This window comes from Bactrocera latifrons, unplaced genomic scaffold, assembly GCF_001853355.1.
Source record: "Bactrocera latifrons isolate USDA-ARS-PBARC rearing strain unplaced genomic scaffold, ASM185335v1 scaffold_36, whole genome shotgun sequence".
NCBI lineage: Eukaryota > Metazoa > Arthropoda > Insecta > Diptera > Tephritidae > Bactrocera > Bactrocera latifrons.
The window spans coordinates 113107-139440 of record NW_017537001.1 but is presented as its reverse complement, the minus strand read 5'-3'; the positions used below and the strand labels follow the sequence as shown (position 1 = coordinate 139440).

At 35.6% G+C, this 26334-nt stretch overlaps 1 protein-coding gene across 4 annotated transcripts in view; it reads left to right on the top strand.

Moving 5' to 3' along the window:
• Nucleotides 1–428: 428 nt before the first annotated feature.
• LOC108971807 (protocadherin-like wing polarity protein stan) overlaps nt 429–26334 on the top strand; it is a 115001-nt gene continuing 89095 nt past the window's right edge. For all 4 annotated transcript variants that reach the window (XM_018938092.1, XM_018938094.1, XM_018938091.1 and 1 more), the window contains exons 1-2: nt 429–529; nt 12361–12575. The gene's annotated coding sequence lies outside the window, so the exon portion shown is untranslated. The remainder of the gene's footprint in view (nt 530–12360; nt 12576–26334) is intronic.

Here is a 26334-nt window from a genome sequence, read left to right as displayed (position 1 = left end):
TTAAGTTTGGCTTCGCATACAGTTGTGCAATTCATGAGATTATCTGCGAGTGCTTGTGCTGACCATTTGGCGTGGAGATATACATAAATACTTATATGTATATCCATATATATGTGTACTACTGTGCAGCTGAATATACACACAAATTTGAAAAAAAAAGTATGTAAGGTTTATATAATATATAATAAAAAAAATATTTCAAACTAATTGTATGTGATTAATATAATGTAATTACATACATATGCATATACATATAGCAGATGTTGTGAATTTCGCTTTAAGCCGAAAGTGGAAGTTATAAAAAATATTTTGAAACAATTTTTATTCAGTAAACAAAAATGTTTTCGAAATTGTATCGCTCTTAATACAACTAAATAACTAAAAAAAAATCATTACAATTAAAATACGAATTTTTGGTGAAACTTGCCTATTACTTTTGTGTGTGTTTGTGAGCGCTGCAATGCGCTTGGCAACAACTGCACTTTGACACACATCTTTCAACTGCAAACGTCACGAAATTCAAATCATAGTAAGTTGTAAACACTTGAGCGTAAAAAAGTGGCACAATACTATTATAAGCTGCCAATATACCGTTATTTTCATATATATGCTTAAGTAGAGAAATGAAAAAATATTTCGCTGTAAATATAGTGATAGCCAATAGTTCAAAAGATCAGCTTTATTTCTTATCTCTATATAAGACACTAATTATGTGTAGTTTCTGGAAAGAACTTGAGTTTAAATATATATATATGCCAATAGAAGAAACAGGTTAGTTCAGAGAGAAAGAAAAAAAAAAAAAACGTTAACAGTGGGCTTACAGAAGCTATAACAGCCTTCTGCATGAAAGAATAAAAAACATATTTGATTTTGTTCAGGCAGTTTGTCTGGCAGCTATATGCTAAAGTAGTCCGATCTGACGGATTATTCGGATATTATACCCTTGGCTTAAACAATAATACATGCCAAATTTTGTTAAGATACCTTCCCAAATAAAAGAATTTTTCATACAAAGACTGCATTTTGATTGATCCGCTTATATGACAGCTATATGCTAAGGAAGTCTGATATGAACAATTTATTCGCAGATTATACGGTTGTCTTAATTAATAATTTTTGCCAAATTTCTTTAAGATTTCTTCTCAATGAAAAGTTTTCCATATAAGTACATGATTTAGGTAATTAGTTTGGATGGCAACTATATCCTCAGAAGTTCAATATTAGCTACTTCGTTAAGTGAGCTTCCTAGGAAGAAAAGTACATGTGCAAAATGTCAGATTGATAGCTCAAAAGCTCAGTGACTGTAAACTAGTGTACTTGATATTTACATTTTGAAGCATCTGCGACTTTGCCTGCTGGGTGTTCTAAACTTCGTGGCAAATTTAATATACTTGGGTGTGAAAAGAGAGAAGGAATGGTTGGACAAGTTTACCAGTTTAAGTAACATAGTATTAATGACGGCTGTGCTATAAAATTGCCAAGTAATTGATTAAAATATTTTTTCTTGAGTTTTTCGTAAAATTTTTAAGCGGAATTTCTCTTAATAAAGAAAAAGGCATCTAGACGTAAGGAAGATTGTAATATCATATACCTAATCGAAAAAAAAAATGAATTACAACTATAGATGCATTCAGATAGGACTAGTGAATGTTTGGATTTTTGACAATTCCCGAAAAAATCTATTTTTTTGTAATTTCCCTTTCAGAGTGGTCTAAAAAAACGAAATTACTATGAAAAAACTTCTATTATTTATTATGTATAACTGATTTTCCGAAAGGACTGACATACGAATTAGAGTGAGATGGCATGCCTTAAAGACATGCGGCATCACCAACTTCATGTGCAAGAGTCACGAAGCAAAAATGTATACATTTTTATTAAATATTAAATACGTTAAAAGTTCGCTAAGCTCCCATTATTTTATAGTAATAATATATATGTATTATATATGTTAGGAAGGCCTATTTTGAGATTACACAATCGTTAAAGATCACTAAAAGCACAGTTTTCAACCTTTAGTATTTTAAAATCCAAAAGACGACAGGAAACCATCGCCATAGATGACGAGTGAATTCTCACGACAGTCGGGTCTATGTTATTAGAACGAACACGGATTTTTTATCCGGTCAAGGTCAGCCGCTACAACAACGAGCGATTCGTACGCGAATCGAAAAAAAATGAATAAAGCAAACAAAAATTGCGTGCGTATTTTTTGGAGAGGTGATAGTCCACAATCGGTTAAAACTGTCAAAAGACGTTTATGAGAAAAAAACTCTTCGACTGATAAAATACGACTTGCATTCGATAAGAAATAGCGTCGATGGACTTTAAATTAGTGAAAAAGAGTCCTACTTTCGGATGAAATAGAAATAAATAGACCGTAATCAGCTGGAAAAACTTTCGTACGGTCTCCGCGATGTAAGGAGCTTGACTCCAAATTCATAGCTATCACGCCGAAGCACAGCGGTGGTTATAAAATGATATGCGATGTTATGACATGGAAGGGTGTTGGGCTTATAACGAATAATGAGAGTTATATGAATCAGCATCAGTATATTTCTATACTGAGAGATTTAGTGCTTCAATATTCCGACGCCAATATGCCTCTTAATTAGCTGTTTCAGCGAGAATACGACCCCAAACATATCAAGCGGACTGAGAGGTTGTGGATTAGTGAAATTATTCAACAAAGAAGTTCCTTAAATTTTGCGTGCGGAATCAAATTTCTGGTGTCGAAACGTTCAGAGTGTTGGAAAAGACCTTCGGTGATAATTGCGTGGTTTCGGTGGATATAAATTATGCAAAATGTTTAGAACGCTTTGACGATGAACCATGTCCAGCACAGATGTCAACATCAACTGATGATCAACGCGTCATTAAATTAAAGTAATTGGTGCTTGAGAACTTGGATCTACACTTACGACATTGAAACAGAGGATTAAACAGTCGCATGTCGTGGCAAAGGTGAGCGGAAGTCGAAAAATCACGTCAAAGAAGGTCAAAAATTAAAACTATTTTGACAGTTTAGTTCAATTAAGGATCCACAAGAGTTTTATGCGTCGCTTGCGCGAAGCTATTCGTAAAAAGAGACCGAAAATCGTCAGTTTAACTTCAATACGGAATTTATAGGTTTAAGGGGGACTGTTTAAATCTCAAATTACGCATTGAAGACGATGAACTTTTCAATCGAAACCTCTCTCTTCCTCTATTCTTAAATAATGAAGGAGAATAAATCTCTCTACCTGTTAATATTGAAAATTGTATACTGAGGAAACTTCCTTACTTCAGATCTGTTAGTAAAATTGTTTCATACACAGTTTTGTACATAGATAAGGGAGTATGGTTTTGTTCATATTAGATTTTATTATTTACATATATAAATATGTATATAAGTACCAGCTCTTCAAACTACAAGTTAAAGCTAACTTCTGAAATTAATTTTGCAGTTTAATACCCTTTAATGCAGTAAAGAAGAAAATTTTGACTTGTCATTACTCAGATGCAAGAAGTGGTAAAACAAATTACAAATATTTCTACATGTGTATGTGTGTGTGCGCAAATATTCATTACTTTCACAAATAAATTATCAAAGCTTAACGAATCAAAGGCACGATGTAATAGAAATGCCACTTAAATACATACATACATACGTAGACATAACTACATACACATATAATCAGTTTTACCAATTCTATTCCAGCGAATTTCAACTATTTATACGTAATTATTTATAAGCAGTTAGCAGCTCTTTGCGCACGTTTTGTTATTATATTTAAATGTGTTCGTATGCAAATAGATATGTGCGTATCCATGCCGCCTACGTCGCTATGTGACTTGAATTGTTGATTGTGCGTTTTCATATTTATTCAGTTAAGGTAGGAAATTCCATTTTACACTATTTACAGAGCAGATTGCACGCATGCTTACTCCCACACACAGTCACACACACCCCCACTTGCGCAAACACCTGTAAGCATTAAGTATATGCCTTGCGTATCCACGCTCCCACAGAATTGTGAACAATTATCGCACTTAAAAATTAATCATAGTGAATTTAGTTTATTTTGAAACTGTCGGATTGGATTGGATTGGTTGTTTTCTTTGAAAGGGTTAATACATTAGGACTCATGCTCGCTTGTATGTATATGTGTAGCTTTTCAATAAAGTGAAATGATATACTACGTGCAGCAGATTTCATTGTTGTTTTAACCCTAACAACCTTTCTACAAGCTGTTATTTTAAATTTGTATGCGGCTGCAACAACAACAGTCACCGAGAAGTGCACGAACATTGAGTGACCCTTTGAATTTGTTTGATTTCACTAAGGTCCCTAATGAAACTTCAGGCAACGTGACCTCCTCTATTTATCGTGAATGAATAGTCTGACGACCTGAGTCGATTTATCCCAATGTCTATCTTCTTCTATCTTTCTCTGTGTCTTTATAACCGCGAGCTGTATCGATATCGAATCAACTAGTAACAAACTGAACATTCAACATCGCATTCTTGTTTGGGAAGCCTTTTATTGGGTTGTCGAAAAAGTCTTCTCGTATTTTGTCAATAGTTGTCGTTGCAGTGGTATATCTTTCGTGCTATCAGTGACATTGTGTGATAACATAAAGTGTTGGAAAGCTGAGGATTTAAGCTTCTACAAAAGGAACCACATGAATTGTCTGTGAAAAATTTAATTGGCCGAATTAACATATGCGATTCTTTTCTAAAACGAAATGAAAGCGAACCATTTCTAAAGCAAATGGTAACAGAAGACGAAAAATGGATAAAATGCGACAATAATGTGCGAAAAAGATCATGGTCCAAGCGTGGTGAAGTTCAACAAATAGTCGCAAAGCCAAAATTAACGGAAAGGTTATGCTGAGTGTTTGGTGGAATTGGAAAGGAATCATCTGCTATTAGCTACCCCAGCCTGGTCGAACGATTGATTCCACATTTTACTGTCAACAACTAATAAGATTGAGGTAAGCTATCGAAAAAACGGTCAGAACTGATCAACAGAAAGTGCTTCGTCTTTCATTAGGACAACGCTTGATGAATTAGCAAAAAGTGGGAGAGCTTGGCTGGGAAGTTTTGATGTATCCACCATGTAGCCCTGACCTTGTACCATCGAACTACCATCTGCTTCAGTCAATGCAGATCTCCCTTAATGGAGTGAAGTTAACTTCAAGAGAAACCTGTGTAAATTATAGGCAGTTTTTCACCTAGAAAGCAGAAAAGTGCTACACTGAAGAAATAATGTCTATAGCGCAAAAATGGCAAAAAAGTGGTCAACCAAAATGATACAAAAATTTGGTGCATTAAAGTTCATTATAAGAATAACAAAATATAATTTGAAGTTTGATTAGAAATCGAAAATACTTTTTTGACTATCCAATATTTGATAAGGTATCTTCAAAAAAGTGGCATATAGCCATAATTATACAAACTGACCTCTCAAAATCAAGTTCTTGTATGGAAACTTATTGCTTGTGAAGGGTATTTTAGCTACGGTGCAACCGAAGTTACAGTTTTTTCTTGTTTTTTTTTTCCTGATTTTTTTCGAAAATTCTTTCTTATCATTCAATAAATTCGAAAAATGGGTCTTTACTGTTCGTAGCGTAAGAAAATTTGTTCAACCTTACTTCAAAATCACTTCTCACCAGTTTTATATTTTACGAGAGAGCTGTCTGCAAGCAAATGAGTCATGCATATATTAAAAAAATGTAAAAGTACCGTAACAGAAACTTGCAATCATAACAAGAATACATATATGCATCAAATACTGCAATTAAAGATATTTTTTTTTGCAAAAAAAAAAACAAAAAAAAAAAAAGAGTTTCAATTGATACTTCCGCATGAATAAATAGAATTTATTAGACAATAGAAGCAAAACGTCAAACAAAAAAGTATTAATCTCTTAAACTAACAGCTTATTCACGCTTAAAAGTATTCCAAAAGAAAATATCGCGTGCTAATAAATTTAAATAAACAAGAGATGTGTTAATAATTCGCACTATTCATTAAGCTCTGTTATATTTATAAGCCGACAATAGTTTAGCTGGCGCTTAAGCAAGCACACATACATACATCCCCGCACATATAAATATATATGTATACATACATAGTTGTATATGTACATTTGCTAGCTTCTAGCAGCACACGCTGCCAATAATCTCTCAGCATGCCGGCAGTATTTGTTTAGACCAACTTTTATCCGCTTGCTCATGTTTTATAAATGCAACACTCTGATATATCATTTTCCCACAAAAACACACGGCACATACATACATATGTGCATATAATTAAATAACACGCGCAATTATGAACATGCACGCTAACACACATACAAAAAAAATGTACGCGTGTAGTTGTGAACGAGCGCTTCGAGCAAATGCATTTTCGACGCACAACAATTTCGCACAGAATTAATTTTACCACTTTATGCGTCAGGCCAATAGCCGCTGCTGCAGCCCCACTCACTTACACACACAGCGTACACTTTTATTTATATGCATATATATTAGGGTGGGCAAAAAAAAAAAAAAACAATATATTTATTTTTATTTTATTACAAACTGTTTTTCGTCTCTCGAATCCTAACAAGTTGGTTAATGTATATCCATACGGCCAATTGGCAGCGATTTAATTGGCGCTTTTCAATGCTTTGATTTGATCGGCTGCCTTTGAGCGCTGTGAGGTGAAGCTGTTGTCAGCAGGTACCCACGTTTAACACACCGGACGTTGTCCGTGTCCACTTCATCCCTACACACACTCTTTTCTGTAAAGGAATGTAAAATTGAGGGCTGAATTTAAGTTTATTTCTTCTGCATTTCGATAGAATCCTTAGTATTGGGTATAAAAAGGAATTTACTTGAGGTAAATAGCTTAGACTGCCTCTTATTATAGACAAGGAGGATTCCGCCTAAGAGATGACAATGCTACCAATTGAGTGATCAAAATTAAACTCTTATGCTTYCTACCATTTCTATATTATATTATATTTGACAAGATGTCTATAATAACTTAATTTATATTACATTAGTCGCATTCGATTCGCCACATCCACTAGCTTTATTTGAACTATTTTATTGAAGATATCGATATGTACATACATATATCTTGACGAAATTTGACACAGGTTATTGTCCAAAGCAACGCTACGAGATCTGAAGAAAATGCCTAGATTGGACTTATATAACATATAGCTGCCATACAAACTGAAGGATTAGAATCCAGTTCTTGCATGGAAACTTCGTCATTCTTGAAAGGTATTTGTATTTATTTCGGATAATATTTATCCGGTATCCTAGGAAAAAAATTATAATTTTTTTTTTTTTTTGTTTGCACCCTAATATAAATGTATATATGTATATGTGTAGGTATTTGCTATTGCCACGAGTTAGCAAAAAAATAAAAGAAATTAAGCGAATTGTGAATTGCAAAATTGCAGCTGCCCTCAAGCTATCTGCCACACGAAATAAATTCCTTTCGCTAAGCGAGCCGTTTGTATGCCACTTGACATACACATACACAGCAACTCATACTTTTGCATGTAGATAATGAATGTGCCATCGATAGCTGATAGCTGACTGCCCGTTTTGTTGTTGTTGCCGTCCGAAACTCGTTCAATTCCTACTCGAGCGAAGATATACGAGCGCTTAACGTACATCAAGCGGCGCGGTGCAGCGAAAAAATAGATAAAAGATATCGAATAAGACGAGCTACGGAACATGTGGAACAAAAGCAAATAAAGTGAGAAAAATATATAAATTTTTATAGCAAAAAGCAAAGAAGTTGCCTAACCGGTTTCGGAGTTAGTGCCACTGTGGCGACTACTGGCATAGCTACTTGCTGTTGCCACTATTTCAATTGTGGCCAACACCAGCTCATTGCCTTGGTGCTGCTTTGTGCGCTGCCTGTGTCGCCGCCACGAACTGGTAGTCGCTTGGCAGTGTTTTTTCCAGGCACATTTGACGTTGCAGGAGTCCATATGCGACCACATAGTTCATAAAAAACACACACACATACAAAGGCACATTTGCTTGCATATATATTTGTGTGCATTGGCAATGGGAAGCCAAGAAGTGCCGCTATATCACTGCCACTGCAGTCAACTCCACGCCACTCGCTGAGCTCGTATTGCTTTTAGTGTTGTTGCTGTTGCATTTGGCGTTTTTTTCTTGTCGCAGCTCGCGCTGATGGACAAGTGGCAAGCCCGTGTTGCAATTGCACAGGTGACTTTGCATTCTGCATGGCTCTGCTTCTTTTTTTTTTTTTGCGCCGTGCTGCTACCACAACTTGTACTTGTAGTTTTACCTTGTTCCTTTGCGCAGTTTTTTTCCTTTTCGCTTTTCGTTTTTCGCACTCAGCCTTCGTCAGTTTTTGTTCGATTTTCTAGCGCTTTTTAATCTGCATGCATTTCCATATCATTTTCACGGTGCGTTTTGCTGCCTCACCACCTGTTTTTGCGCGCATTCTTTGCTTTTGCCTGTGCATGTGTGTGTGCGTATTGTTGTGTGCGTTGTCTCACTTTAAGCCAGAATGCGGCTGAATCCGCGTTAAGTTTAGCTTATCCGCTGAATTGTTGTACGTTTGCCTCTAGCAGCAGTGTGCCGTGTTATTCTTAAAGGTCTTACATGCCCTTCTACCCCTCTTCTCTTGGCCTAACACATGCACACAGCCACTCTCTGCTACATATTTGATGCGAGCACTTGTAATGGCAACTTTTATGGCCGCGAGCAGATTTTTCCGCATTTTTATGCAACAAATTTCTTGCTTGAACTTTCAAGATAAGTTTTAACAACGCTCCTCTGCTCGCTTCTTTTTTATTCTCAGCCTTTTGCTGTGTAAAGAGTAAATCGAAGTCGCTTTTGGATTATAATGAGTTCTGTTTGAGACCTTCTGCTTAACTTAGTACTTGTTATCTGGTGCAATACGGGTTCATATTGTTATTAAGCGAAAGTATTAAAAATTTTATTGGAATATAAAGAAATTGGATGATTGAAGATAATAGAAAACCGTAATAATAATAACACCGAAGCCAACATTATGAGAAAGAATACTTTTCTAAAACATCTGAAGCTATTTTTCATTAAAAACATGAAAAAACATTAACCGGCAGCTCCGAAGCGACAACATCCATCACATGTTCATTTTTTATAGCATGAAAGACATAAAAAGATCTTAATATTGTTTTTGTTTGATTAGTCCGGCATTTAGATTCATATATGCTATAGCAGTTAACCTTAGATAATAGAATTATAGAATAACCTATAAAAAATGATGGTATCCAATCAAATTAAAAAGTTTTCCAAAGCATTTGATTCCGTTCGCACAATTGGCATGACAACTCTACGATATAGTGATCCTATATCGGCGATTCGGACAAATGAGCAGCTTCCTAGAGAGGAACGGACATATGCAAAATTTCAGACAGATATCTCAAGAACTGAAAGACTAGTTTAGACGAACAGAGAGACGGACATAGCTAAATGGATTCAGCTCGTCACGGTGATCTTTTTTATTAATAGTTATGACCTGTTCAAAGTATAGGGTTCAGTGTATCACTATATGCGAATTATAAATTTAAATCCGAATAGTTTTGAAATACAGATGGAAATTGGAACTTTATAAATTAGGACATTAAATAGTTCAAAGTTAGGATGAAATTTGTAGTATTATCGGATATATATGTGGTATAAAAAGTTTTGTTTCTGATTTTAATTTCAAAGCTTCATGACGAAAGATGTGTAATGTGGCGATATTCAAACGGGCAACGCAAATTAAAAACTTGTTCAACCAAGCCAACCAATGAATATCATGTTCAATATTGAGTTATAAAGCTTGAAGAGAGACTGGTTTATTGCTAAAGACTTGAATTGTGAATGATTCCACAAAAAGTAGTATAATGGTGTTAAATTAGAACTTCTTGGAGGCCATTAAATGTCACAATTTCTTAAAATAATCGAATCTCCAAACTTTTGTGGCAATAATTCGGCTGTGTGGCACGTGGCTTCGTCTTGTTGGAACCAGATATTACGAAAGTCAACTTATTTCAATTGCCGCTATAAAAAGTTGATTATCAACGATATATACGATGGGGATGGAGGAGGCAGTTGAGAGTAACGCTGTCACCTACTTCATTTTGAAAGAAGCACGGACCGATGATTCCACTAAACCAAAAACTACACCAAACTGTCAATTTAGGTGAATGTAATGAGTGTTCATGAAATATTTTTGGGTTTTCTTGGCGCCAGAATCGACGGTTTTGTTTATTTACCGCACCACTCAGAAGAAAGTGAGCCTCATCATTATGATTTTCTTAAAAAATCGTTAGTGTTTTCACGTTGTTCCAAGGCAAAATTAGCAAAATCACGACGTTTAAAATGGTCAAATGGCTCTAGTTCCTGAGTGTGCGCAATTTTATACGGGTGCAGATTGTGGTTTGAGACAGTTTTCATTCTTGAGAACATCTTGGAATCGACAAACTGCGGTCTTCTGCAACATTTGCCTGAAGAGCATCAATATTTTCATTACTTCGACCGATTCTTTCTCTTAAAAATTATACAATAACTAGTGAATAATTCGGTAGTACCTATATCCAAAAATTAACGTTTTCAATTTTCAAATTGTGGATACCTTTTATTGGGAAAATGTTGTAGTTATAGAAAAAACATTGGTTTGTATAGCTGACATTTTTTCAATAATTGTTCCCAATATCTCGAGGTGGCTATTACATCTGACATCTTTGATGGCAACTTTTCAATCTTCAACGTTGTAAATTATATTTTCATCATTCTCCAAACTGAAAAAGTAATGTATGTTAACTCTTCGTTTGTTTCCTTTACAGTAAACATTAGCAGATCCCGGTCGACCACAGCTTTTCTCACATAGAGCCCCCACTATATTATCCAGAATTTTATTTTGAAAAGTTTAAATTATTTTTAAATTTTAATATGCACTACCCCAGATTTGAATGCTCTACGTCCAGAGCGTCCTAACTATTGCCTTATTCTTTATACCGGGGTGGGATCTTGGCCGAAGCAGCCAGTATGGTTGCACCAATTTAATATTAGCTGAATTCTACCAGCAAATAATAAGGCATTGATAATTTTTCCTTTAATTTGAATAATAGGCCTAGATGTCAGACTTTGTCAACTTCTTGTCGGATATCAAGAAACACAGCTGATCAGTATTTATTATTTTCGAAAGCATCAAATATAAAGTGTTCTGTCCTATTACATTGCTCCATTGTGCCTTGCAATTTTTGACGCTAAAGTGATGATTCAAAATAAGCTGTTTGTCTTCCAACACCGCCAAAAACCTACATAAAAATATTCCTTCAAAAGCCTTAGTGACAATTACCAGACGACTAATTGGTCGATAAGAATTAACCAGATGTTCAGATTTTCCGGGTTTAAGAATTAAAATAACCTCAGCACATTTATTTTCTGACTATGTATATAGTATTCTACATCTAAACTTTTCATTTCCAAACGCGTCAATATAAAAAACTTAAGAAATAATAAACAAATATTCGGTTTTTTTCGGAAGATCTCAAAGGTAGCTGTGTTCGATTTCGCACTACTCTGTTCTTCTCAGTTTGAGCTCTGAACTTCCTCCAATTTTGCTTGCTTTTCCATTTCTGTTTAAATATGGTAATTAAATTGATTTCTGCCAGTTGTTTAAAAACTGAAGTCAACTACAATTACTTAATTAATGACAAGAACTGGACACATTACACATCTGCTTATTGACTGTCATTAACGTGAGCATAGTATGAGGCTGACAGCAAAGCACAATTTTATATAATTTCCTGATTTCCCTGTGACATTCACTTCGAATACAAAGTTCAATGATTTATGATGAATTTTTTGTGAAAAGTCTGAGGAATTTAAGTAATCAAGCGCGGAGAAAAGTTTTTGCTTTTATTTTGATCATTGCTTCGTCGTTGAACTTGGCTAAAAGCGTTTAAAATAGTTGATAAAAAAGTGTAAAAGTATATATTTATTTTCATATATAAATGTGTAAATATTTGTGTGTAAGCTTCGGTTGAACTGTGCAAAAGTCAATGCTCGCGCTGCCGGCGAATGCTCAATTTCTCATACATACAAACATTGTTGCTTTTACTAATTTGTTTTTAGTGCTTTTTCCGAGTTGCTTATTTAAATGCTGGTCATTTAGTTAAAATAGCTCATTCGTTTAGTTCATTTACATTTCTATGTGACATTTTATGTCTCAATTGAGGAAGATTTATGCCTAAATAATCGACTCTGAATAAATGACTTTATAATAGAGTAATAAAAGCAAGAAAAATACTATTTAATAAAATGGGTCTAATGCGGATTTTTCTCTCTTTAATTTCAGCAAAATATTTTGTGAACGCCTGTGTCTTAATTTATTTATTAACAACTGTGGCAACAAATAACGAGTCTTAAATAGTGGTGGTTGGTGATAGTGTGTTGTATAGCAAAACTTTCATTTGTGGATTAACTTGGATTTGGTATTTTGGAATTTTTGCTCATCGTGCGAAATATTGATAATATTGTGACTGCATGCTGAGGATATTTCAATGATATGTGGTAAGTGGTTTGTTTTAAATTTTATTAAAAACATACATATATACACTGTGTGTCAGATATTTCGAAAATATCGGTCAATACGATTCTTGGTTCTGACTTCTGCATGTTAAATTTCAGTTCCTTCTATAACAAAAATAAAGATTTTTTAGATTCAAGGCTGCTTAATAAGCTAAAATACAAAATCATCAAAAAAAATCGCAGTTTTGTTTCTTTTTGCTTAAGACTCATTTCCTCATATTAAATATATGTGCTATTAAATTTTAAGCTTTCGCTGTCAGATATAACCAATACATAGGTTAGTCGAAAAAGTATTTTCTTATTTTGTCAGTGGAGGTCCTTGCAGTCATATAGCTCCACTGTTACCAATTACATTGTGTCATACCAAATAATTTTGGAAAGATGAGATTTTAATTCATGCATTCATTTAACAAAAAAAAATAAATAAATAAATTCGGGGAAGTCGAATAAAGTTACAGCTATTCTATAATAAGTGAAAAAATGGAGAATCCTATTTTATAATTTCAGAGTGGAGTACTATATATAATTTCAATTCAATTTACAAGCACTTTCTATCAGATTTGAATCCAAATGTGTGTCTCAGTCTCTCAATCAATTTCTCACTAATCGAACTCACTTGCATACATTTTGAAGATTCATACTTGGATTTAGTATTGGACCCCAATAACTTGAAGGTACTAAATTTTCATTGTCTCTGTTTCTCAGCTGCGAAAATTCTTCATTCGAAGAATTGAAACTTCGCACCGAAATTGTTTTGATTTCATTCTTGTCGAGCGATTTCATTCTTGTCCATTCTTCATCTCGCTAGAAACACTAACTCCAGTAGTCCATGTTCAAAGTGCCAACATTTGTAATATGCTTAGCAATCGATGTTTGGGAGTAATCACTATAGCAACAGAGGTTAATCACCTTTAATTATTCTCCGCCGAAGGTAGATTGCGTCTTCATTCTTCATAATGTACCCAATTTCTTGCCGATTATTTGCTGCCACTGGCAGCTGCTCAGCCTTGAATAGTAACGAGAGTGCAAAATCAATATGTTTGCCTACAACAATTCTACAACAACTTCCCTTATAAGCATAACTGTTATGGCACACTTTGTGTGCAGGCTGCCCACAACTTCGCATGACTTTGTAGAATATGTGCGGCTATTTTCCCAACAAATACTGACCATATGTTTGTTTAGCACCCTCCGAAGGCATACTACAATCCCCAAGGCGGGATCAGGCTGGTGATGCTCATCGCACTTGCTGTGTAAATAAATATTTAATTCTCCAAGAAAAATACAATAATTTAGAAAGAAAGTATTGTACATATATATTTAGTATACACAAGTGGATATACTATTCTATATGAGTCATGTTTTACGTAATGTTTGCCGAAGACAATGTCCTCTTCGAGATTTGCATATGAAAGGAACCGCAAGGCATACTATATACTGCTGTCTAGTTGTATCTCAAGCATGTGCGGATGTATTGTGACTATTCCATTTACCGGTACGTCATTGTTTCCCGCTTCCTGCTCACCCTCTTCAAGCGACTCATTTAAGTATTTGCTGTTTTAGCTATGTGATAAAAAAATACCTATAATCGAAGTAACCAGTTTTCGATTTCTATTTTCCAAAGATACATCTTTATTTGATTTCTTCATTTATTTACATAAACATTTTTAGTCGGAAAGCAACCTTCTTAGTTTATAAGAATTTAATACTTAATCGATAAAAGTGATATCAGCATTATCGGAACTTTCAACGAATTAGCTAATTAGATGAACAAAATTAATTTTTTTGTTATCTAGGGAGAAGTTAGACACGAGCGATAGAAACAAGGTTGGATCGTCGTGACGATATAAGCCATAGAATGAGTGGAGGCAACATGTGTATTTAGAAACAAAAAGAAATCCAGGTAGCGTATAACGTTCAATTTCGTTTTTGTAATTCTTGGTCACTTCTATCTAGACCGAAAAAATAACGGTAAAACTTGCCAATCTCTATCTCTGTTACTCTTGAAGTTAGATTAATTCTAAAAACTAAGCTGAGTCTTACCTAATTGACTTATACTTGTTAAATCTTTTCAGAAAATACTAAGGATTTTATGAGTATTCAGTTTATAGAACTCAACAGAGTTGCCAGATATTCATAATCGTAAATCTGAACTTATAAAATGTAGTTTTAACGTATTTAAAAAGATATTTCGGAAGGTATTCGTGAACGGCTTTTATTTTAGAAATTCGAACAAAGTTGCCATCCGCAGAATAATTACATCTATTAAATGAATACAAAATTTGTGCCAAAAAAATTTTACCTTAAGCTTATTGGAAGCTGTCAAAAAATTTTAAACATCAATATATTTGCGAATTTCAAAAATATTATTTGTTAACATTCTTTCGAATGGAGTTGCCGTTTATTCAATTAAATAAGCTGTATGCGAAGTATCTTCAGTTTGTACAAATTTATACACAGTACTCCCACCTATTCAAAAAAAAAAAAAAAAAAAAAAAAAAAAAAAAAAAAAAAAAAAAAAAAAAAAAAAAAAAAAAAAAAAAAAAAAAAAAAAAAAAAAAACACTTAATAAATTATAATTTAACATTTTGTTCTACATAGTAAAAGTGAGCATTACGGAGACTAATATAAGTATTTGAAATTCTTACACATTTTGTTATAGAGTTGCCACTTTTAAAAAAAATTCCAGTTATTAAAATATTTAATAAATGTGTATCAAACGAAACGTTGTTCAAAATTAATGCTTTTCTAAAATTTTCTTTTTAAACAGTGCTGCCACCTATTAAAATTGTTCAACAAAACAATTATTGCACAAAGTATTTTTCTGGTAAAAGTAATTCTTCCGAAGAGTAAAAAAGGTATTTTAACTTTGTATACATTTTATTAAAGAGTTGCCAGATTAAAAAAAAACGTTCATTAAATTATTATCAAACATGTATCAAATGATACAGTTTTGAAAACGAATACTTTTCTTTAAAAAAAAATTTACATTGCTGCCACCTGTTAAAATAGCACAATTTATCAAAGAATTTCACAAGGTGTTTTTCTGGTAAAAGTAACCTTTCCGAAAAGTAAAATAATTGTTTTAGATTTGTACAAATTTTTAACAGAGTTGCCATATTTTTTTAAATTTAAGTTTAATAAAATGTTATAAAATAAGTATCAAACGAAACGCTTTCAAGGGCGAACGATTTTCCTTAATTTTTTTTTGTTTTGGTCTATGATTTTTGAAATCGCTTCTTATATCGATATTGTTATCGATCTGCAAGTGAATGTACCCTATAGGTAAAATTACCAAATTCTCTTCGTAAATAAATGTATTTAGAATTTATAATAATTTATGTATGTAAATTGATAAACAAATTTATTCAATACTTAGTCTCTTTTAAATATGTTAGTGTAGCCATAAATTCAATTTTAGTTAATGTGCTGTGAAGGATATTAGTCACACGCCATAGATTTTTATTGCGCTCTCTGCACGCAGTTTGTAAACTATTGGTTAGTGCTCCAAAGAATATTGGCTAAACAAGGCAAACACCAAGTCAAGGAAATTCACATTTATAATGCTTTATAGCATTTAGACAGGAAACTATAACGTCACTCTAAACAGCCGTGCATATAAACAGACACACAATGAAAGCGCTAATAGTAAATGCATTACAAATATAAATATATAATGACGACGAAGTTAGCAACGCAGACGAAAAGTGGAATTTTCCTTTGAATTATCCAAAAAGGAAACTTTCACCTTTCGACTAAACAAAATTGAACGCACAGACGTCCAGCCACCCTCGCGGGCATAAATGTAGACAAATAAAGTAGACAGCCCGACAGCCGAAACAGGCGCATTTGGACAAACAAAAATGTGACCACACACACACACACACACACACGATTTGCAGCAGAATTGAAGCACAGCGCACATTGCGGCGAGCGACAGTCACGCAAGAGCAAACAAGGAAACGGAAACCGCCATATAAACAACATGGCAGCAACGAGGCAGATGCGAATCAGGATATGCTGGGAAAAATGGCATGCGAATGCAATGATAACAACAAGAATCAATAGCAACGTATGTAACCATGTGTGGGTGTGCGCGTGTGGCTGTATCTGCGTGGTCGGTGAAAGCGTCCAAAGTGAAGTGGAGTCATCATTGGGAAATTGAGAGGGTTGAAATTCGACAAATATGCGCAAATAAAGCGACACGCAGCCCAGCATACAAACATGTACATACAGATGGATGTGCTCGCTTACATGTGACAAATAAATATTCGCCGCCCGCAGTTCCATAGCTCTCCACACAGCTGGTTTCTGAATGCTTTTGCCGATTTTTTGTTGTTGTTTTTTCTTGTTTCTGTTATATATTCCTCTATGCTGCAGCACTTTAATGCACTTGCTGTCGTTATTATTTTTGTTAACGCTGGCAAAGCTTTTACTTTCGCAGCTCCAACAATATTTCTTTGACATTCACCGTCGTCAGCGGGGTTGCTTGCACTCATACCCGGGTAAAAAATATTCCCAGCCGAAATTTGAGCAACCATGTGAAGCATTCAGTTTCGTGGATAATTTTTCAGTTGTTTTTTCATTTTTTTCTTTTTTTTCACAGTGAGTGCATTCATATTGGTCACCAAGCACTCGATATTGAAACGAAAATATCGATTTTCTAAATTAATATTCAGCGCGTGTTGAAGCTTTGTTTGAATTGAACTTTGCGCAGATTTTGCTTTTATGAGTGGAAAAAGGAAATTTTGGATGCATTTTTAAAATATTTTTTGTTTTTTGTAAATTTTTGAGTTGCGTAAAGAACTTACTTTAAGAACTAAAATTGCTCGAAATTTGGTATCAAAAATATTTTTTTGCCACCCCGGAACCTATGATAATTAAGAAAACCTTCCTTGAATAATAAGATGACATATTCTTTAATTTTATATGACTTCTTCGTACTGGTCCAATATCATTTATCTCAACAAATTGTCTTACTTAATATCTATATATAGTTTCATCAAATATACGAGGTTTGCTTTTCTTTAAGCCTTCGATTTTCCTTACTATAACTTCTACACAGTGTATTGGGTAGTCAAAAAAGTCTTTTCGTATTTCTAATCAAACTCCAATTTATATCTTTTATATTTCTAATGAACTTTTATGAACCAAATATGTACCATTTTGGTCGACCACTTTTTCCTTACGGACATTCTTCCATCAGTGTAAAACTTTTCCGGTTTCTCACACAGGCTTCTCTTGAAGCCAACTTTACTCCAATAAGGGAGTTGTGCATTGAACGAAACAAATTGGTAGTCCGATGGTACAAGGCCAGGGCTATATGGTGGATCCCAGGCAAGCTCTCCCAGGTTTTGCCGAGTCATCAAATTTGTGTGATCCAACGTTGTCCTGATGGAAGACGACGCCCGACGTTTTTTCGATTGCTTGCTTCAATCTCATCAGTGGTTGACAGTAAAATGTAGAGTCAATCGTTCGATTAAGCTGGAGCAGCTCATAGTGGATGATTCCTTTCCAATTCCACCAAACACTCAGGATAACCTTGTGAGGCGTCAATCCTGGCTTGCAACCTTTTGTAGAGCTTCACCACGCTTGGACTATGATCTTTTTCGCACATTATTGTCGTAATTCATTCACTTTTCGTCTCCTGCTACCATTCGCTTCAGAAATGGTTCGATTTCGTTTCGTTTCAGCAAAGAATCGCGGGAGTTAATTCGGCCCATTAAATTTTTCAAATAAATCATGTGGTACCCAAACCTCGAGCTGCGTTTTGCAGCCAGCCGTTTGATGATGTCATGGCTGCTTATACTTCTTCTTCTTCTTAATTGGCGTAGACACCGCTTATGCGATTATAGCCGAGTTAACAACAGCGCGCCATTCGTTTCTTATACTATATGACAAAAATTTCAAAATATAGCGGATTTCTTCATTATTTTCACTCATTTTTGAACACCTGTAACTTTTTATCTACTTCTCCGAATTTAGTTTAAATGAAGCTTAAAATATCACCTTTTCAACACTGTATGGCATGACACAATGTGGTTGGTAGTATTGGAGATATACGACTTCAACAACATCTATTGACAAAATACGAAAATACTTTTTCGACTACCCAATATTTCTGAGTCTGGGAACTGCTAAAATTTATTTGCAGTTGGCCGCCGTTAAGTTCATATTATGATACACATATTATGTACATAACATGAGAGTTAGTATGACCCTATGCTTCTGCCATATATTAGGATGCATAAAATTTGTATGTACCATATTTGTATAGAGTTTTAATACTTTACACATACTCACCCACGAATTTTAATTTACATACATATGTACATAATTCGGACACACATACATGCACGTTATACATATGTGTATACAAGTATCCACGACGTTTCAAAACAAAGGCATACACCTACAGGTATGCAGAGATCGTAAATTTACTACTTGAAAAAGCCTCCAAGCATGAGTGGCACCCAAATTGCCTGAATGCTGCCCTCACACGAGAATGTCAGCGAAAATTGCCATCAAATGAAAATTCCTGAGGCACGCAAAACACTGAAATCCGCAACAACGGTGGCTGCGAAATTATGCTGGCGTTTAACGCAAATGGCGTCTGTCATTTGGAGCTATAACCACATGAAACGCTAGTAGATTTGTTCCCCGCAGTAAAACGAAGTTAGGCAACACAAGACAAACAATGTAAAAGGTCAATGAACTTGTGTACAAGAATCGGTGTTTTTTTTTTACTCGAAGTAGACCTCTGATACACTTGTATTATTCATATAAACATTAAAAAAATTCTTCCGATGCCGGCTCATTAAGGTAGATCTGAATCGTTTACTATATGTTCCTGATTTCTTCTTCTTTCATATCAGTAACACCGCTAACGCGGTTATCGCCGAGTTTATAACAGCGCACCAGTTGTTCTTACTCTTCGCTGTGTGCCGCCAATTGTGGTCAGGTCCTTCTCCACTTGTTATTTCCAAAGGAATGGACGTCTTCCTCTTCCTCTGCTTCTCCCGGCGGGTACTGTGCCGAATACCTTCTTGTTCATCGAGAGAGAACTTAGCCACTCAATTGCCTACTCAGTCCGAAGTAACACCTGTCGGAAAGAGCTATTCTGATTAGATTTCGATGCTGACGTGGTTGTTAATGCTGATTCCAAGATAGACGAAGTAATCTACAACTTCGAAGTTGTGAACGTCAACAGTGACGTTGGTGCCTAGTCGCGAGTACGAAGACTGTTTGCTTGATGACAGAAGATGTTTCGTCATGCCCTCATTCACAAATTTGCTTCACTTCTTTGCCCAACCTGAAAAAAACAGAACTAACGGCGTGGTTTTTACGGCCGATATAATATATATCGACATCGTCAGCGTACGCCAGCAGCTGTACACTCTGTAGAAGATGGTACCTTCTCTATTTAGTTCTGCAACTCGAACTATTTTTTCCACCAACAGATTGAAAAATTCGCTCATAGATAGTCGCCTTGTTTTGCGCGGGTACCAAATTTGGACTTTGCGGCATAAAGGCAGCTTCTTTTGCTGCTGTTAAAAGAGCTCTGAAATTGACGAAGAGATGGTGTGTGTCGATGCTCATTTCATGGGTCTTTTCCAAGGTTTGACGCATGGTGAATATCTGGTCAATTGTAGGTTTTCCAGGTCTAAAGCCACACTCAGTTTGTTGACGGTGGACTTTAAGCTTTCCCACAATACGCTCGATTGAACCTTATATACGATGTTGAGGCGGCTTATTTCATGGTAGTTGGCGCAGATTGTGATGTCTCAGTTTTTGTAGATTGGACGGAGCACAGCTAAATTCCAATCCATTTACTTCATTCTACCCACAAAACTTGTACCAACTAAAAGGAAATATTGAATTGGATCAAACGATGTTAAATGGGAACTTTGAGACCGGTTAAGCTCCTTTAATGTCTTATGCTTTAACATTACACATAATATATTTAAGTAGTCGAATTTCCAGATTTTCGTTTGAATAAAACCACATTACGCGGGGTTTCTTAGCACAAGCCTTCAGTTGGTACAACTTCTTTGCATTTTTCAATGTTTCCACTCATTTCGGAAGTAGTTAGCATACAACTAGTTCCTTAATGAGAATATCCTTATATTTGCAAAGCATGTTTTCACAACTATAAATATATTTTGTGTGCGTGTGAGGCAATTATAGCGCCAGCAAAATAAATACGAAACCCGTAGAAAACCGCCACCGTCACATTTCTCACAAAAATACACACTAAATACATTGAACACACACAAATACAACCGGTGCATATAAAGTGTGTACATATGTTAGCGCGTAGTAAAAAGGGCTCATCGTAACAAGCGCACCGGCAGCAGCGCCGTGCGACGAACACCTGAATGACTCATGATTGAGACGTAGTCTAGAAAAACGGTGGTGGATTTTCCTCATTCACAAACACACACACAGGCGCACACACTCGCAATTGCAGTAGCGACGCGCGTGTGACGGCCGCTGGCTGCAAAGTTGAGAGTTTATTATAAAATGTATAACCTTCAGCCAGTTGTTGGAGTTTCGGTGAGCGTGTTGGAGTGGCTGCCGGCTGGGAGTTGCTGAGTTGGCAGCTATCAAGTGTGCCAAAGGGGATTAAAGTAAGCGCACACTGTGCGTTTGTGTTGCAAAGTGTCGTCGTTGTTGTTGTTTCACAACCACCCCTATTTGGGGCGCCTGCCGTGCGACGTCGCAAAAGTGCAGCGACGAAAACGTGTTCGAATACAATAACAACAGTACCGCAGCAAAGCATAATCCATGAATTTTACATTAACAACAACAGAGCATGCGCATACAAATAAACAAACGCATAAATATATGTGTGTGAGTATGAATACATATGCCAACTTGTTTGTGTGTGCCGGTGACGTTGCAAAGGACATGTGCCGGTGGAAAAGTATGCGGCCGTGGAAGAAGCACCAGCAGCAGCAGCGGCGGCCTGCATAAAGTAAACACGCTGACTCGGGCTCGGCTAGAAAAACCACCCCGATTGGAGCGTCACGCTGCCGGCGCTGTGCACTTCACTTCCACCCTGTCTGGAGCGGCCGCCCGGCGCACGCTGTTTCTAATTTCCCCCGTTTCGTTGCAGTGTCAATAAGCAAATAAGTGTTTGCCTTGAATTTGCTGAAGAGCTCGCCCAACAACATGCTTATTTCGCCTTGCCAGCAGCATTGGCAGCGACAACACGATGAAACTAACACACCAACATACACAAATATGTATGTGGCAGCGTGTTTATGCGAGGCGCTCTATTAAATCACTGCCACATGACATTGTAGAGTTGCCAACATTATATTAAAATTTTATTTGCATTTTCCCTATTGTACTTTTGACCTATGATTTGGGCTCTGTACACACATAAAACTTAAATACATGTGCATATACATATACATGTGTGTGTGCATGTATTTAATTGTGTGTCTGTTTATGGCTTCATAATAATGTTAACACAATACATTGTCTGCGCATTTGAAATTGTGGTGCGGTTTTTGCATTGCCCCTCACCCTCGCCGTATTTCTAGGCTGTTAGGCGGCATATGCCTGTTTGTGATATGTATCCTTGGTAGTTGCCGCCTTTACAATACATTTTCGTTATCCGTGTGTCGCTCCCGACCAGCTGGAGCCTGATTTACATACATATATGCCCTGGGATATGCTTTCGCATAAAATATTTATTTTAATAGCTTTGGTGAAATACTACTAACCAATATTGTGACCGACAATGTTGCAGCTAGTTAACAGTTATTTGGTATGCATTAATTCTGCTAAATATATAAGATATTTTAATAAAAAAGTCAAACCAATTTCAGATATTTGTCTATCGCACGATTTTTCAGTCCTCGAAACACTTTTCATAACACATCTACATCGAATTTCGTTTCTTCTCTTCGATGTAGTGAAAACGTGTTCCGCGGAGCGAAAATTTCAACTTGGGGAAAAATAAAAATCACATGGAGCCATATCTGGTAAATACGATGGTTAATCGATGTTATCATCGCGTTTTTTTTTTTTTCTTTAAATCCGATCACAATMGTGTCTTGATGCGAAAAAAATTCTGCTTTATCGGGACGACTCGAACAAGAATGCGTAACATACCAAAAATACCCATCAAAATCATTCGCACCGACTCGCGAAAGATGTTGAGCTCTCTTGCCAACTTTCTAACACTTGTCTGAGGATTTGCAAGCACCATAACCTTCACTTTTTCTAGAACGAGGCATATCTTCAACGATCTTTCGAACGTCTTTGAAAGTTTTTACAACTCGCAGAGTTGTGTTTTTGATAAAACTGAATATAACTCCATATAGAGACATCAAATTACTTATTGAACTTGAGTCAAATGCAATTGATTTTTTTCATGGATATTTCTCAAAGAGCTAAACAGTGATTGTTTCAAGCGATCCTAGACGAACTCAATGTTATTTGTTGTTCGAGATTTATCTTATCTTGGTTCAGTGATGATCTATTTTATCCACTGATGGGCGAATCACCGGTTGGCTGTTTACCATAATAAAACATGGCGAAACTTCCAGTTTAAGTTAAAACTCTCTTGACCTCTTTTATATTGCTTAGGATTCTTGCACATTTTTTTCCAAAATTTTGAACTTTTACTTAAGAAAACCATGTATAAGTAATATTCAAAGTGTTTTCCAAGAGAAGCTGTACAATTTTCCCGTTCACCTGGTTATTCGTGGATTCCAAGACAAATGATATGCGCCAACTTAGTGGCCAAGAATGAATCAAGCGAGTTTTTTATAACCGATCCTATGTGGAGAGTATTTCAGTGAGCGAATTCTTCATCGACAGGAGCAAATAGTAGTTACAAGATGTAAGATCTGGGCTGATCCAAAACTTACCAGCAGCTTTTTTCAAATAGTTTTTAACCGGTCGTACAACAGGAGGCTTATTTTTGAAGTATTCAAGTAGCATTTCCGACACGAAAAATCGTTTTCAAAAGTCTCAGGGACTATTAGCATCTCTTGACAAAACCGAATATATGCAGTTATAGACGCAATAATATTTGAAAAAAAATCGGAAAAAATCAGGAAGTAACAATGCCATATGCGAAGGCGCATTATCAAAGGTGCAACGAATTACCTCACAAAAAGGATTCATAACACTCAAAAATTGTTCCCTGTTTACAGTTTGGGCGGTCGGAAGGAATTCGAAGTGCACTACAACTCGATAATCGAGGAAATCTGCAAATACAACTTTAATTCTTGACCTGCTTTGACTTGTTTTTTTTTTTGGCTTCGGCAAATAATCTTATGTTTTTGTATTGTAAGCATAGATTTAAAACTTATCGCCAGTAATAATACATTTCTTGATATCCTCGTAGTCGGAAAGCATTATTTCAGACACGTTAATGCGACGAATTTTTTTTTGATTTTTCAACCAGTTCTACTTTCACTTTTCTGAAGTCCATATGATCTTTCAAAATGGTTTTCACTCATCCTTCCGTTATTCCAACGACACCATGACTTTCCATTTTTTGCCTACAGTATTATTTATATATCGCAGCCTACATATTTCAGCTATCCTTTTTTGACTTCGCGGTTGTGCTAGTGGAAACATCTCCATAACAACTTAATGAATGAAACTTCCAATTATAATAACACCAATAAACATTAGTGAGTATAAGTATAATATAACTTCGACAACTCCTGAAACATTTCTGGCTGCCCTCAATGAAAATTCTTTGCTAATTCTGGACTTTAGACCCACTTACTCTCAACATTTTCGCCAATTAACAAGCAATCAATTGTGCACGCATTTATTGCCGCTTCGCTTTGCACACGGCTCCCCAATTGGCCATCAAATCTTATTTTGAATTCGAAAATAATAAATACCAAAAGCAGCGTAATAATTTCCAACTGCTTATTTGTGCAATCGGGCAGACAGCTACGCTTTTGAGTAGCTGCAAATCTGCATGCTCGCCGCACCACCCAAAAGGCAAGGCTGCAAACAACCCTAAATATTTCCTGCGCTCGTCCATTAATCAAATCTCGAACCTGTCTGTGAGTTCGAGCTAAAATGTGCACCATAATTTTTGGTGGATTGCGGGCGTTGAATGTGCCATATATTTCACGAAATATAGCAAGGAGATGTGTTGAGGCGCAGATGAGGGAGGTGTGGGGACTGGGTGGTAAGGCTGAGTTGGCAATCATAGAAAGCAAATGAAGCTGGCTGTGGTAATGCAAAAGTTGTTGGTGTGTGTGTGCTTATGTTTATGTGTATGTATATTTGGGTTTACTTTTTGGCACAACAGTGTTGCCAAGTATGATTTTATTGCAATCATATTTATAGAATATATTTATTTTTGAATACAAACGTTTATTTGTCTGTGATGGGAGACATTTAAAAGTGGTTTTGCTAAAAGAGTGTTGCCATATTTAAGCCGTAGTATTGGTCAAGAGCTGGTCATGAGTCATCAAACAAAATTTTATGAACAATTGAAAATTCAATAAAAATACCGCAGGACTTTTTTGGCAACCTATTATAAAATCTTTTGAAGCAAATTAAAAATAATAATCCAAAATTTTTATACAGACGCTATTTTACATATTTCAACTCAACTTCACCACACATTTTCCCAACCAATTTTGCTCCCCTTTCTAGCAGCTGACATGCACACATCTATGTATGTATGTATATATGTATATGTGTATAATTTGCAATGAGTTGACTGCACTTGTAGAATTAAGGGAAACAAATTACAATGTCGGCGAAAATTGAGGGTGAAAATTGGTAATTGAAGTGGTGCCACCCAAGAATGTGGAGGGAGTTGAAATAAAGATGAAAGCAAACTGTTGAAAATTATATAAATGTAAAGCAATTTGTCAGCATTTGTAGAAGGAATAAGATAACACCCGTCAGTGTTACCAAGGAACTGACTGGAATATCAAGTGTGCTAAATACATACATACAATATATAAATGTATTTCTATATAACGCTATATACATTTATGTAGTTTAGTACTTGAAAGGATTAATAGAATTGTTTGCGATACCACTTAGTCTCAAATGACAACTGCAGGGAGCTGGGTGCAACGCCATAGAGCACTTTAACTAGGAAATTAAAACATAATGCCATAATGAGATTATAGTCAACTACAAAATTATATGTATATCCGTAAAGAACTCTTACAAATGTGAAAGCGCAAGTGTCGTGGGATTTTTAGTCAGTATTCAACCCTAAATCAAACAATTTTTGCATAAAGCGGCGTTAAAGCATTTAGGGTTTCTACGATCTATGATGTGAGAACAATACGATATCTTTTGCCGTACAAAATTTTTTTCTAAAGGGTGGCAACGCCAAAAAAATTTCAAATTATGTATTTCACTTTAGTTGGTACACAAACAATAGGAATTTTCGTAAGGTACAACTTTTTTAATCTCAAAAGGGTGGCAACGCCAAAAAATGAAGTATTTCTTTTTAGTTAAATACCCAAACAGTAGTCATTTTCGCATTGTATAATTATACTCTCGCAACAAAGTTGCTAAAGAGAGTATTATAGTTTTGTTCACATAATGGTTGTTTGTAAGTCCTAAAACTAAAAGAGTCAGATATAGGGTTCTATATACCAAAGTGATCAGGGTGACGAGTAGAGTTGAAATCCAGATGTCTGTCTGTCCGTCCGTCCGTCTGTCCGTCCGTCCGTGCAAGCTGTAACTTGAGTAAAAATTGAGATATCATGATGAAACTTGGTAC